We start from the raw sequence: 14,853 nt of genomic DNA, 5'->3' as shown, positions 1-14,853 counted from the left end.
GGAAGAAATGAAGCCACAACTAGTCAGCAAGGAAATTAAAATACACTTACACGGTGTATATTATGTGCTGGATGTTACATGTGCTAAATGCTTTCCATGTAATAACTGGTGTAATTTTAAAAACAACTCTATGAGATAGGCATTGTTATTAGCCCCGCTTTACAGAAAACTGAGGCAGAGATATTGACTCTTCCAAAGTCACACAGCTAGTCAGTGATGGAGCTGGACTTCATTCCCAGGCAGTGTGGTCTCCCAATTCATGCTACAGAGTGGGATGGGTGTGTCAGCAGGTGCAGCCTGGGATCACGTGAACTACTCTCTTCAGCTGCTGTCAGCCGACTGCTGTATCCCAACACATCTTACCCAGTGTAGTCACTACCAAGTTCCCAATTCTGATGTGAGGGGTGTTCCTTCCCTAAAATTCCAGAGCAGAGATGACTGACATTACCCTCACCCAATGAATGGTCAAGCCACACTTGTCTTAAACCAGCTCCTGCCAAGATTCTGAATTCTGTGCAACACCTCCTTGCTCATGTGTTCCCAGGCAAGGGAACTGCTAGAATCCTACAACTGTAGGCTCATAGCAGAAACAGCATAAGATCAATTTCTACCAACAGTAATAGGGAGTGGTGTTCCCTCACATAAGGAGTTCAAAGTTTTTTTTATTTCTTTTTGTTTTTTTGAGAGACAGAGTCTCGCTGTCGCCCAGGCTGGAATGCAGTGGTGCCATCTCGGCTCACTGCCACCTTCGCCTCCCAGGCTCAAGCGATTCTCCTGCCTTAGCTTCTCAAGTAGCTGGGACTACAGGCGTGCACCACCACACCCAGCTAATTTTTGTATTTTTTTTTTTAGTAGAGATGGGGTTTCACTATGTGTTGGCCAGGCTAGTCTCGAACTCCTGACCTCAGGTGATCCGCCTGCCTCAGCCTCCCAAAGTGCTGGGATTACAGGTGTGAGCCACTGCACCCAGCCTTAAAGTTTTTATTTCTTAGGACTGAGAATACTCAAAGAATCCATGAATTGTTATATATATGCAAGTTGTTTGGGAAGGGCATTCGATTAAGTGATTTTAATTTTGGCTTTAACTATTCAGTAGCAGGGGTTAAAAATCTAGGACGAATCACAAGCACAAGGGAGGGCCTCCCCAGCTGGCCCACCAGAGCCAGCCCCCTTTCCTCTGCTTCCCACAGCAGGACTCAGGAGCCTGCTTTCCTTTCTTTGTGGTGTTTTCCACCGCTCACTCCAGCCCTGGGGTCCCTGTACCCTCCAGACAGCCTGTCTTTCAGTCTCACTGTTTTTCCCACAAGGATCACTCTTCTTGAAGAGGCATTAGGAATGGAAAAAGAAGGACAGATGGGAGAGAGGAAGGGAGGGAGGGATGATATCCACCGAATGTATATACATTATGGCATTATTTATTCATTTATTTTGAGATAGAGTCTCACTCTGTCACTCAGGCTGGAGTGCAGTGTCATGATCTTGGCTCACTGCAACCTCCACCTCCTGGGGTCAAGCGATTCTTATGCCTCAGCCTCCCGAGTAGCTGGGATTACAGGTGCCCACCACCATGCCTGGCTAATTTTTGTGTTTTGAGTACAGACAGCGTTCCACCATGTTGGCCAGGCAGGTCTTGAACTCCTGGCCTCATGTGATCCACCCACCTCGGCCTGCCACAGTGCTGGGATTACAGGCGTGAGCCACCGTGCCCGGTTGCATTTATTATTTAAAACAAGCCCTTGTGGTCTTAGTCTAGCTGTATGAATGATGGAACAGAGGTTCAGAAAGGTCAGTAACTTGTTCACAGTCACGACGTCTTAAACAGTAGAGGTGGGATTCAAACCAAGTCTTTCCCCTGTGTCATGGGGTTGGTATGACTGGGGACACACAGGAATGAGTGAGGGTGTCTTCGAGGTCTCATGCTGGGTGAAGCAGGAGGTGGATGCACAGAAGCAGGAAAAGGAGAGGGGTACTGCAGCTGGGGTTGGGCACATGGGTTATTTCCAATAGATACTGCGTTGTGCCAGAGGACAGGATTGGAGTGATAGATTTGATGACATCCAGTTGAAGGTAATAGTTTAAACCTAGTAGTGAATATGTTCTGAGGATGAATGACTCTGAGGAGAGATGGCTAGTTTGGGCTGAGCGGGGTGAGTCTAGAAGAGCCACACTAAGCTTTATTAACTCTTTGGTAATTATTTTATATCATGTAATCTGCTCTTCTTACAGTGTATTGGTGGAGCATCTGAGTAGCAAATATGTAAAGATATTATTTACGAACATATTAAGGAGGAGAGAAATGAAATGCTTTTTTCAGTAGAGCTAAAAAAGCAAAAACAAAAAAATTGCTGTTTCCCTAACTCTTCTACTTTTAGTTAAAGCTCTTTCCAGCTCCTGAAAAGCAGACCACACCCTATAAAACAGACTGTACAGGGCATTAGTTCATTTCCATTTTTATACTTCCAAAGCACAGTAACTGTTAAAACACCCAGTGAAGAAGCATGGCCACTGTCTTTCTCCAGAAGAAATAAAGTAGAAATATTCGTTCAAAGGAAATGTCAGTCTGATCTGTGAAGTTTTATATTCAATTTTAATCATTCAGAAAGAAAACCTGAGCATCCTGACTTAAAAGCTTTTTTTGGATCATGTGTATTTAAAAACATTTTTTAATAGATAAATGATTTTTAGTTAATAGTTGCAGTTATAAACAATTTCTAGAATGCTAAGGGAATTAACCCAATATATGCATATTTCTAAATAATTTCTAGAATTATAAAGAAAGTGTCATATCTGGAAGGGGCATTTTGGTTAGATTTATTATTTCCTGTGTTATTAACCTTATGTATAATTATGAGAGATTCCACACAAAGATGACAATTTTTAAAAATGAATAAATAAATTAGCAAGTTGAACAGTCTAACTTATGGAAGAAAATCAAATTCTAATATTTACTAAGGCAGAATTATTTTCCTGATGAAAGACACAATTTTAATTTTATATGAAATCATCATAGATAAGAATCACTGTAAGAGCTGCATGTTAAGCGCACCAAAAATTGCAATAAAATGAAACTTTATAACATCCCATTTGCAAAATATCATGTCACTTTTCACTGCAGGAGAACGGCTTCCAATGGGTAACAAGTTTAAGTTGATTTTTTCTTGTTGTTAGCTCAGGCTTTGTTTCTTATTTGAGAGTACTGTATAGTAATTTTTATCATGCGTCATCAGAAATACAATTTGTTAGAACAATGACTGTTGTGTGAGTGTAATTACATCTTCCTGTATGATTAAATGAGGGCTGTATGGGACCTTTACTCAGAGGTGGCAGCTGTAGCCAACCAAGTTCAGCCTATAAAAGAATTCCTGGGACTAACTGGTACTAATTGTTTGCAGAACAACCAGTGGGAGTAATATTCATGAATACTATGGAAATGAAATATTCCAAGACCAAATGGTTTAGCCCTTGTTTTTTTATTTTATTGTGGTCAGATTATATTAATTGCATAATCAGGCCAAGTGAAGTGGGAGCTCTTGGTCTTTTGTTGTTTTTGGAAGAAAACGTAGCCTTCATCTCTTCAGTCCTCTCATAAACAGGGAAATTGAGGCTTAGGGAGTAGTTGAAGGGTTATTTAAAGTCACCGAACTTCAATATACCCTGTCAGAGTTTTAAGTACACTCTACCGTATACATGAATATATCAGTTTGTAAATAATGTACCTTATTACAATTTAAAATATATTAGTTCTCAAGGTAAATATTATGAATATTTAAAACACAAACATTCGATTTTTTTTTTTTTTTTTTTTTTTGAGACAGATTCTCTCTCTGTCACCCAGGCTGGAATAAAATGACACGATTATAGCTTACTGCAGCCTCGAACTCGTGGGCTCAAGTGATCCTCCTTCCTCAGTCTCTGAAAGTGCTAGGATTACAGATGTGAGCCACCATGCCCAGCAACACTCAAATTTTTAAACCATGAGAGAAGAAAAGAGGAAATAGATGGCTTAATACTTTCTTCCCACATCCCAAAGATTGTTGGTACGTGCACCTCACTTTGGAGATTTAGGTCATTTAGATGAAAAGAAACTTGCTAATGAGGAAAGAGAACCTATAGAAGTAGGGTTTAAGATTTAAGGGGATGGGGAAGGGTTTGGAACACTCACTTTGGACATGTAGGTTAATCACAGTTAACATAACATAATGGCTCCCCTTCTATTTTGTTTCCCTTTATGTATGGGTTTGTTTAGACAAAGAGCAGCATGACTCTTGTATGTTACCAGAGCACATCAAATAGAAAAAAAAAAAAAAGCTTGAAGAAGTTGGTGAGGAAGGAGCTATGTAAGTCAGAACTCTCAGAGTGACAGAAACTCAACTAAAATTAAATCTCACAAAAGTCAATTTATTAGCTTTCATAAAACGATAACTGGAATCTCCTAGGGTGACAGTGGCCTCCGGCATAGCTAGATCCAGAAGCTCACGTGATGTCATGACGTTTCTCTTGGTATGATATAATATAATATAATATAATATAATATAATATAATATAAAGAGCCCTCTCCATGTGGCGGGGCACATGACTACTATCAAGAGCTCCAACTTCCTATCAGCCTTGGTTAGCAAATCCAATGGAAACAGGACATTGCCCTCCTACAGTCATATGTTCATCCCAGGGAAGACTGGTTGACCCGGTATGTGGATCATGTGTACCATGGTCCATCGAGTGGGCCACCATGATGGGTGGTCCACCCTTACCCATGGACAAAGGGTAAGGAAGCTCTTCAAAACCAAGAGGAGACTTTAAAAAAATGGAGATGAAGTAGATTCTGAATCTCTCCAAACAATGTATTTTCATGCTGGCAGGGATTGCACATGTTGGGTTCTAGAGGTATTTAAAAAGATGTTTTTAATAATAATTTTAAAAACCCACCAAATTGCCGGGCGCGGTGGCTCACGCCTGTAATCCCAGCACTTTGGGAGGCCGAGGCGGGCGGATCACAAGGTCAGGAGATCGAGACCATCCTGGTGAACACGGTGAAACCCCGTTTCTACTAAAAATATAAAAAATTAGCCGGGCGTGGTGGCGGGCGCCTGTAGTCCCAGCTACTCGAGAGGCTGAGGCAGGAGAATGATGTGAACCCGGGAGGCGGAGGTTGCAGTGAGCCGAGATCGCGCCACAGAACTCCAGCCTGGGCGACAGAGCCAGACTTTGTCTCAAAAAAACAAACAAACAAACAAACAAAAAACCCCACCAAATTGTTTCTTAATTAATCTTTGCTATTGACCCAAGCAAGGAGTTTATAGTATTTAGAAATGCATTGCTATAAAATGACAACTGGAATTCCTCCCTCATTTGTCAAAGCACAGTCTTTTAGAGAGAGAGATATTTGTAGAAAGAGCAAATCTGCTTCTGATTTTAGTTCATCCAGCGGCAGGCAGGCTTTTTGGACCAATTATTACCAGACCTTGAGATAAATCACCTCATGAGCCATTAGTTCTTGAAGGATTAGCGGCCTCAAAGATTTATGTGCAGATTAATTGGAGTGTACATTAGATCTCAGTGTTTAAAACCGCAGTCATTCCTGCAAATCATTTTCATTACTGCTTTATTCAGAATTATGTAGCCTTGTATAAGGCTGCCATTGCAGGGAAATCTGAAAGACATTCTCTTTATTTGTGGTCTGCCCCCTATCACCACCGTTGTGTTTAATAGATCTAGCTAGGGCTACATAGAAAACATCCAAAGGAACAGCAGCTTCCAGTAAAGATTAGTTCAGTTGCTTCAGGTGAACAGTGACTAAAATTTACAGGACCTTGTATCGAGAAAGACAAGATGAGGTATAAGAAATATATCGGTATTCTGGAAGCAGCAGTTGGTATTACCCCACTTAACAAAAGAGAACTTCTACCTGAGAGCAGAAGACACGTGAACCTTTGGCAACAACCTGGGTAAGCAGTGGAAGCTGGAAGCTTCTCGCTATAGATGTAAATACTTTTTGGCTGTTTTGGGGACCCAGATAGAAAAAAGGGTCCTCTGTCTTGTGGGGATAATACATGAGTTCTTCATTAAGAACTTGTTTCTTCTTGGTGGAGATGGAACTCCTAGACTGATTTAAAAATAGGAATGAAATTGTGGGATAATATTCTAATACCCAAGGAGATGAATAATGGGTGTGTCTAGAGCCCATTTTTACAATCTAGATATTTAATTTTCTGATTTTGGAAGTTTTTTTTTAACATGGTTTACAAAGGTAGCAATTCTTAAGAACGAAGAAAATATGCCTTATTACTATAATGTTTTTGAACAATACAAGTGTTTTTCTGATTAAAGTGTATGTGCAGACTATGTTTCGGGGAAGTACTTTGCTTGAAACAGCAGGTTTTCATTCGACATCTCTTTCTGCAGTCCCACTGATTTACCATGATGCAGAAAGGTTTAGAAGTTCTTTATGCATAGCTACAAGCCTTAGTTCTAACTTCCTTCTCTGAAGTCTTTCTTTTGTGCTTTTTACACACTAAAGACAAGTTGAATTTACGGTGCCTGTATGGTAGACAGTATTTTTAGGATCTGAATTTAATTTTTAAACTGAATGAGTCACACAGTAGCATGTACTGATCAACTTGCATCTGTGTAGCAAATATTTCTTTTCAATAATTAGACTGTTACTAGCTTATTTTTTATCATATGAACAATGTACATTCATTATAGAAGATTTAGAAAATACAGAAAAATAAGGGGGAAAATTACTCATTGTTCTATCTCCCCACGAGAACTACTAGAATAATTTAGGTCAGTGGCTGTCTATGGGGAGGTGGAAGTGGGGAATTTGGCTCCCCAGGAGACAGTTGTCAATGTCTGGGGGCATTTTTTTGTCGTTATAGTCCAGGGGTTGCTATTGGCATCTACTTGGTAGAGTCTGGGGATACTGCCCGACATCCACAATGCACAGGACAGCCCCCTGCAACAAAGAATTATCCAGCCCACAGTGTCAATAGTGCCACTGTTGAGACATTTGATTTAGATAGATTTTCTTCCCATCTGTAAAAGGGTGCATTTTATTAGAAGAAAAATAAATATTTCTTTGGGAAATCTTAGGGATGCTTTAGAATGGAATTCTGAGGCAACATTTTAATTATATTATTATTATTCTACTGTTATTGTCTTGAAAGTAAATGGAAGTGTGTATATGCTTGGAGAGGGCAGGGGGTATATAGAGACTCGATCAGCGTCCACATAGGTTAATGCTGTTCAGCCAGGGCTGTGGAAAACATTGTAATGACTACATTGTGATTCTCCAAGTAGTCTCTCGAGATTGGGCATGCTGTAGCCTAGACCTTAGTCTCAGAATGACAGAAGTTTAGAACTGGGAGGACCTTTGCCAGGGATGGCAAACAGGTTTCATGTGGAAGGCAGGTGCCAGCTGATGGTTGGTGCTTGGAGTATCTAGCTAGGAGGACCCTGAGGCCAAACCCAGGCTTAGAGGGAAAGGAATATCGCAACTGATTAGGGATGTTTGTTCTGAACCTATGATTAGGGAATAGGGGAGATGCAACCTGTGACCTATATATTTGCCATTCCTAAATTCTAGTTTAGTGTTCGAATTTTACAAGTGGGAAACTCAGCCTCATTGGAGTCATCCTGATCAAGGGTCTGGCTCTCAGACAGAAACGGGATGTTCTTAGTTTCTGCGTCAGGGTCTTTCATGAAGAGATTCGCCCTAAACAAGCTCACATGATTCAGATGTACAAGTTGATTGCTAGATTATTAATTTTTGTTCGGAGATAACCTCTTCTAGCAATTGGAATAAGTACCCTAAATAGACCTAAATAGATCTCTGCCTCTCCTCATTTCCCCAAATCAAACCAAACAGAAGTCAAGTTATTACAAAGTGGCCCTTAATAAGGGAAGTTAAACGTGCCTTTTTTTTTTTGAGAGAGAGAACGTTTCCTTAAGCTGGATGAAATAGCATTGGATCAGAGGACAAACAAGATCTTCCTTATACCTATAATACTCCGAGTTCTGTGAATACACAGGGATGAAATATTATTTCACTGATCTCTCTCTCTTTTTTTTTTTGAGACAGAGTTTCGCTCTTGCTGCCCAGACTGGAGTGCAATGGTGCGATCTCGGCTCATGGCAACCTCCGCCTCCCGGGTTCCAGAGAGTCTCCTGCCTCAGCCTCCCGAGTAGCTGGGATTACAGACATGCGCCACCATGCCTAGCTAATTTTGTAGTTTTAGTGGAGATGGAGTTTCTCCATGTTGGTCAGGGTGGTTTCGAACTCCTGACCTCAGGTGATCTGCCCACCTTGGCCTCCCAAAGTGCTGGGATTACAGGCATGAGCCACCATGCCTGGCCCTTTCTTTCTAGTTATTTATTTATTTATTTATTTTTATTTTTTTGAGACAGAGTCTCGGTCTGTCACCCAGGCTGGAGTGCGGCAGGGCAATCTCAGCTCACTGCAACTTCTGCCTCCCAGGTTCAAGTGATTCTCCTGCCTCAGCCTCCTGAATAGCTGAGATTACAGGTGTGTGTCACCACAACCGGCTAATTTTTTGTATTTTTGGTAGAGACAGGGTTTCACAGTGTGATCTACCTGCCTCGGCCTCCCAAAGTGCTGGGTTTACAGGTGTGAACCACTGCACCCGGCCTCTTTCTTTAAAGAAAAAAAAAAAAAAATAGGGAGAGACCCTCGCTGTATTGCTCAGGCAGGAGTGCAGTGGCTATTCACAGGTGTGACCTCACCATTGATAAGCCCAGGAGTTTCGACCTGCTCTGCTTCTGACCTGGGGCCAGTTCACCCCTCCTGATTAATCTTGCACTTTCTGATCTTCCTGATGGCTTTTAGTCCCAATACCTCCCCTCTCAGCAGCTGTTAAAGATACCAGCAGTAGGAGAGTAGGTTATTGGCTGAGCTTCTATGGAAAGAAGTTGTCCTAGGAGCATTTTAACCAGAAATTTCTGTTGGCCTGGTTGACTAGATAGTGAGGCTGATTTTTTTTCTCCCAAGAACTCTGTCTCATTCATTCTTTTCAAGAAGTATTCTGATTACTACAACATACATGTAATACTGCATAGTTTTTAGGAACAGCTGCTTTTGCATATTAAAACACAACTGAGGCTGGGAGCAGTTGCTTACGTCTGTAATCCCAGTACTTTGGGAGACTGAGGTGGGCAGATCACCTGAGGTCCGGAGTTCGAGGCCAGCCTCACCAACATGGTGAAACCCCATCTCTAAAAGTACAAAAATTGACCGGGAGTGGTGGCGGGCTCTTGTAATCCCAGCTACTTTGGAGGCTAAGACAGGGATAATTGCTTGAACCTGGGAGGCAGAGGTTGCAGTGAGCCAAGATCGCGTCACTGCACTCCAGCCTGGGCAACAGAGCAAGACTCCCTCTCCAAAAAAAAAAAAAAAAAAAGCCCAAATTGGAAGTCAGGTTATAATCCAGTATTTAAAACCTCAAGAAATTCATTCATTCTTCTCGTGCTTCCCCCTCTGTAATACTTTTTTTTTTTTTTTTGAGATGGAGTCACACTGTGTCACCCAGGATGCTGGAGTGCAGTGGCAGGATCTTGGTTCACTGTAATCTCTGCCTTCCAGATTCAAGCAATTCTCCTGTCTCCACCTCCCAAGTAGCTGGGACTACAGATACCACCATGCCTGGCTAATTTTTATATTTTCAGTAGAGACGCAGTTTTACCATGTTGGCCAGGCTAGTCTCGAACTCTTGACCCCAAGTGATCCACCTGCCTCAGCCTCCCAAAGTGCTGGGATTACAGGCATAAGCCACCATGCCCAGCCCCCCTCTGTAATACTTTTTCTTGCTGTCTGCAAGCAAGGATGTGCTTGGGCTTCTATTCTGCAAACTGTACAGTTGCATGATTGGCCAAAACGAACAGTTACCAACCGACAATTGACTGAGTGTTGCAAGTTCATTGAAACAGAGAGTGGATGACTTATACATGTGCATATTTGCCCATTGCCCAGCACATGGTAGGTGCTCAGGAAATATTTTCCAGTGCTAACTCTGTTTCAGTATAGCCACAAATGAAGAAAGATAGAATAAAAAGAATTGATACCCAAATACTAAAATAAAATACTCAGCCACCTATGAATCTTCCTTTTGAAATCTGTAAAGTTTTTCAGCTTTAACTCATGTTACCTGACAATTTTACATTATCTGTCAATACTATTGAAATCCAAGAATATATTTGATTTCTTTCTGCCAAGTGTTCTCTTAGTTTAGAGGCCCTATTCAATAATAGTGTATTTTAGAAACAACTGATTGTTATTGGGGGTTTGTATACATGACAAAACTCCCTGGATTATTATAGAGAAAGTTAAAGTCAAGATGCCTTAGAAATGCAGAAAACTGCTTGAATTAAAAAGCAAGCCATTTTTATAAAAGAAATAAGCTCTCCTTGGAGCTGATATCTGTAGAAAAGTTTGCATATGAAGCCAAAAGCATAACCAAGCACCTCTCGATTTGTAAGCCATTTATTTATCTTTGGAAGTAATAATAGAAACCATGTATGGGCTGGGCTCTAATCCCGTTGCTTGCTTTGTAGGATGTCCAGATGGCCTAGCTTTAGCCTTTGCCTGCATTTCCTGCTGATCCTCGGACAAGGGAAATGTGCCTCCCGCCTGTACAAATAAAATCGACACCATCTTTTCTTTCTACTTCATCGTGTAGGGAGTAGAGTGTTTTGCACAGATGTCACAATATCACTTTGTCTAGCAAACAGAAGAGTATGTCCAGAACTGGTGAGAGGCTGCATTCTTCCTCCCACTGGAAGTTTTTCCTGTGACTGCCCGAGTGAAGCTGCCTTCACAAGCTCAACCCAGAAAGGAGCTTGCCTCCTTGTGGTATTTGAAAGGCACATGCAGGCCTCATAAGAATGTGCAGAAGGGGTATTTCTTGGGTTTCTTGGTCTTAGGGGTAAAATGAGAACGTATTTGCCATCTTTCCTGCTGGTGAGCAACCCATAAATATAAACACAAGCCTAGGCCAGGCGCGGTGGCTCACACCTGTAATCCCAGCACTTTGGGAGGCCAAGGTGGGTGGATCACTTGAGGTCAGGAATTCGAGACCAGCCTGGCCAACATGGTGAAACCCTGTTTCTACTAAAAATACAAAAATTAGCCATCCGTGGTGGCACGTGCCTGTAATCCCAGCTACCTGAGAGGCTGAGGCAGGAAAATTGCTTGAACCCAGGAGGCTGTGGTTGCAGTGAGCCGAGATCGTGCCACTGTACTCCAGACTGGGCGACAAGTGAGACTCTGTCTCAAAAAACAAAACAATAAACACAAGCCAGTATTATAAATGCCATGAAAAACAAATTCCCCCTTAGTTTAAAATGTTTTCTCTGTAGTATACTTGGGAATGGTAAATTTTATGTTATGTGTATTTTACCATAATAAAAAAATTTTTTCCTTTTTTTTTTTTTTTGAGACAGAGTTTCACTTTTGTCTCCAGGCTGGAATGCAGTGGCAAGATTTCGCCTCACTGTAACCTCTGCCTCCTGAATTCCAGCGATTCTCCTGCCTCAGCCTCCTGAGTAGCTGGGATTACAGCGCCCCCCACACCACACCTGGCTAATTTTTTTTCTTGAGATGGAGTCTCGCTCTGTCGCCCATTTTGGAGTGCAGTGGCGCAATCTCGGCTCACTGCAAGCTCTGCCTCCTGGGTTCACGCCATTCTCCTGCCTCAGCCTCCCGAGTAGCTGGGACTACAGGCGCCCGCCACCACGCCCGGCTAATTTTTTTGTATTTTTAGTAGAGACAGGGTTTCACCATGCTAGCCAGGATGGTCTCGATCTCCTGACCTCATGATCCGCCTGCCTCGGCCTCCCAAAGTGCTAGGATTACAGGCGTGAGCCACTGTGCCTGGCCTAGCTAATTTTTATATTTTTAGTAGAGAGGGGGTTTCACCATGTTGGCCAGGCTGGTCTTGATCGAATTCCTGGCCTCAGATGATCCACCTGCCTCACCCTCCCTAAGTGCTGGAATTACAGGCATGAGCCACCGTGCCCAGCCTAAAATATTTTGTTCTAGCTATTTCCTCACCAGCTGAATATTTGTTTAACCTGAAAGGCGAATTCTTATAAGATCTTGTTTCTCAGAGTGATCCTTAGGTGAACTGGTGATACCAAAGTTTAGGTGGCAGTTCACTTTCTCCATTTTTTGAAGACTGAAAACATTAGGGGCAGCAATTCCATTATTTCTGAGAGAAATGAAAACATATATCCACATAAACACTTATACAACAAGTGTTCATAATGGCCAAAGAGCAGAAACAACCCAAACCTCCACCAACTGATGAATAGATAATAAAATGTGGTATATCCATACAATGGAATATTATTTGGCCATAAAAAGAAATGAAGTGCTGATGTATGCCACATCATCAATGAACCCTGAATACATTAAGCTAAGTAAAAGAAGGCAGTCACGAAAGGTCTCATGTCATATGAGTCCATTTATATGAAATATTCAGAATAGATAAATCTATAGAGTAAAAAATTAGATTGGTGGTTGCCTAGAGCCAAGAGGCAGGGAGAGAACTGGGGGATCAGGGAATGATGGCTAAGGGTTATGGGGCTTTTTTTGTGGGGGTAATGAAGATATTCTAAAATGAATTGTGGGCCGGGCGCGGTGGCTGACGCCTGTAATCCCAGTACTTTGGGAAGCCAAGGTGGGCGGATCACCTAAGGTCGGGAGTTCAAGACCAGCCTGACCAACACGGAGAAACCCCGTTTCTACTAAAAATACAAAATTAGCCGGTGTGGTAGGGCATGCTTGTAATCCCAGCTACTCAGGAGGTAGAGGCAGGAGAATTGCTTGAACCCGGCAGGCGGAGGTTGTGCTGAGCCGATATCACACCATTGCACCCCAGCCTGTGCAACAAGAGCAAAACTCCGTCTCAAAAGAAAAAGGATTGTGGTGACAGTTGCATAACTCTGTGAAGGTACTAAAAGTCATCCTAAAAACAAGCAAATTGTATGGTATGTGGACTTCCGTGCATTTCCCAAAATCTTACCATGCAGGGAATGAGCATGTTGGATTTTTAACAACACCGTCTTTTCCAGGGTGCGAAGTACCACATTACCGTCATCTCCCTGTGAGTGGGACTGGTACCCCGGCTGCAGCTCCAGACGAAAGTACTCCAGGAAGCACAGAGCTGTGCCAGTACACGGCCCACGTTGCCAGGTATTTGCTTATTTTATCTCTCATCAACCTAGTTACTGGTCTCCCCCAAAATTTGTTCTAAGAGTTACCGTTTTCACATCCTAGAGGTAGTCTGAGTTACCATTTTCGATGTTGCTGATACATACATTTTCATAGAAAATTTAATGGTAATGTCCTATTTACCAAAGAGCAGAAACATCTTACCTGAATTAATGGACTGAATTGATAGGTATAACTTTGCCATGGATGGTGAATGCTTATTGAGGATGACCTTCCTGGCATATAAGTACAACTTCTGTGGTTCAAAATAAATGCCTCAATTGGCATTTGGTGCTGATGATGTCTGGGATTGGAGGTCATTTTAATAGGTTATGTTTTTTCATTATTATTGAGGTAGTAAAATTATATAACAGTGGTAAGCACTTTGATGAAAAGATAAAGGACATCAGTCACGCTGGCTTCTAAAGATTAATTATGTCCAAGCTTTTAGTGAAAGAGCTAGGAGCGAGTATTATCTATTTACTGATTCACTTTTAAGAATGAATTAAATGAGATTTACAAGGTCTTAAATCTTGACAGATGTGGGATGCATTTGTTTTTTGTTACACTTTGACCTCAGTTTATAGGCCAGTCCATGGCTAGCTGGAATGGGGTTGGAATTTTTTTCATGTGCTTGTTTTATAATTACTGTCTGTTGAAACTGGCAGCCCCTACCCGAGTGGATTCCAGATAAACGTGTGAACTGGAGTTTAGTGGAGTGTGAATGGCACACTCCAGAAGAGCAGATAGACGTTCAGATCCTAGTCCTGCTACCTTCTAATTGTGTGATCTTGGGCACATGTCTTAATGCTTCTGAGCCTCAGATCCTTCATCTGTAAAGGGAATGTTGACATGAAACTAAATGAGTTAATGGGCCCAGCAAGTACCGGGCCCATGCTAAGGCCTTTCTCAGTGTCTAGTTGTCCAAATGAGGACATTTAAGTGGGGGAAGGCCTCATTTTCCACTGAATTAACAGGGCTGGATGTGGGTTTTGTTTACTGAAATGTTCTCTCTGGAGCTCTTAAAGGTCCCAGCCAGGCAAGGCAGCTCACACCTATAATCCCACTGTTTTGGGAAGTAGAGGTGGGAGGGTCGCTTGAGGCCAGGAGTTTGAAACCAGCCTGGGCAACATAGTGAGACCCTGTCTCTATTTTTTTTTTTTTTCCCCTGAGACGGAGTTTTGCTCTGTCGCCCAGGCTGGAGTGCAGTGGCCCAATCTTGGCTCACTGCAAACTCCACTTCCCAGGTTCACGCCATTCTCCTGCCTCAGCCTCCCGAGTGGCTGGGACTACAAGCGCCTGCCACCACACCCGGCTAATTGTTTGTATTTTTAGTAGAGATGGGGTTTCACCATGTTAGCCAGGATGGTCTCGATCTCCTGACCTCGTGATCCGCCCACCTCGGCCTCCCAAAGTGCTGGGATTACAGGCATGAGCCACCGCCCCCGGCCGACCCTATCTCTATTTTTAAAAAAATAATAATAACTTACTGGGCATGGTGGTGTGCTCCTGTAGTCCTAGCTATATGAGAAGCTGAGGTGGGAGGATCGCTTGAGTGCAGGAATTCGAGACTGCAGTGAGCTATAATTGCACCACTGCATTCCAGCCTGGGCAACAGAGAGACTCTG

The 14,853-nt window shown here is 42.4% G+C and overlaps 1 protein-coding gene across 3 annotated transcripts in view; it reads left to right on the top strand.

Annotated features, from left to right (window-relative positions):
• Positions 1-14,853, top strand: part of TJP2 (tight junction protein 2) — a 138,805-nt gene that overhangs the window by 20,050 nt on the left and 103,902 nt on the right. For 2 of the 3 annotated variants that reach the window (XM_009188903.4, XM_009188901.4), the window contains exon 2: positions 13,087-13,207. The gene's annotated coding sequence lies outside the window, so the exon portion shown is untranslated. Of the gene's footprint in view, positions 1-12,910; positions 13,208-14,853 lie in introns of those variants that run through there. The other variant, XM_017949913.3, reaches the window with a different exon arrangement.

This window comes from Papio anubis, chromosome 13, assembly GCF_008728515.1.
Source record: "Papio anubis isolate 15944 chromosome 13, Panubis1.0, whole genome shotgun sequence".
In the NCBI taxonomy this organism is placed as follows: domain Eukaryota; kingdom Metazoa; phylum Chordata; class Mammalia; order Primates; family Cercopithecidae; genus Papio; species Papio anubis.
This window is presented reverse-complemented; position numbering and strand designations above follow the sequence as displayed.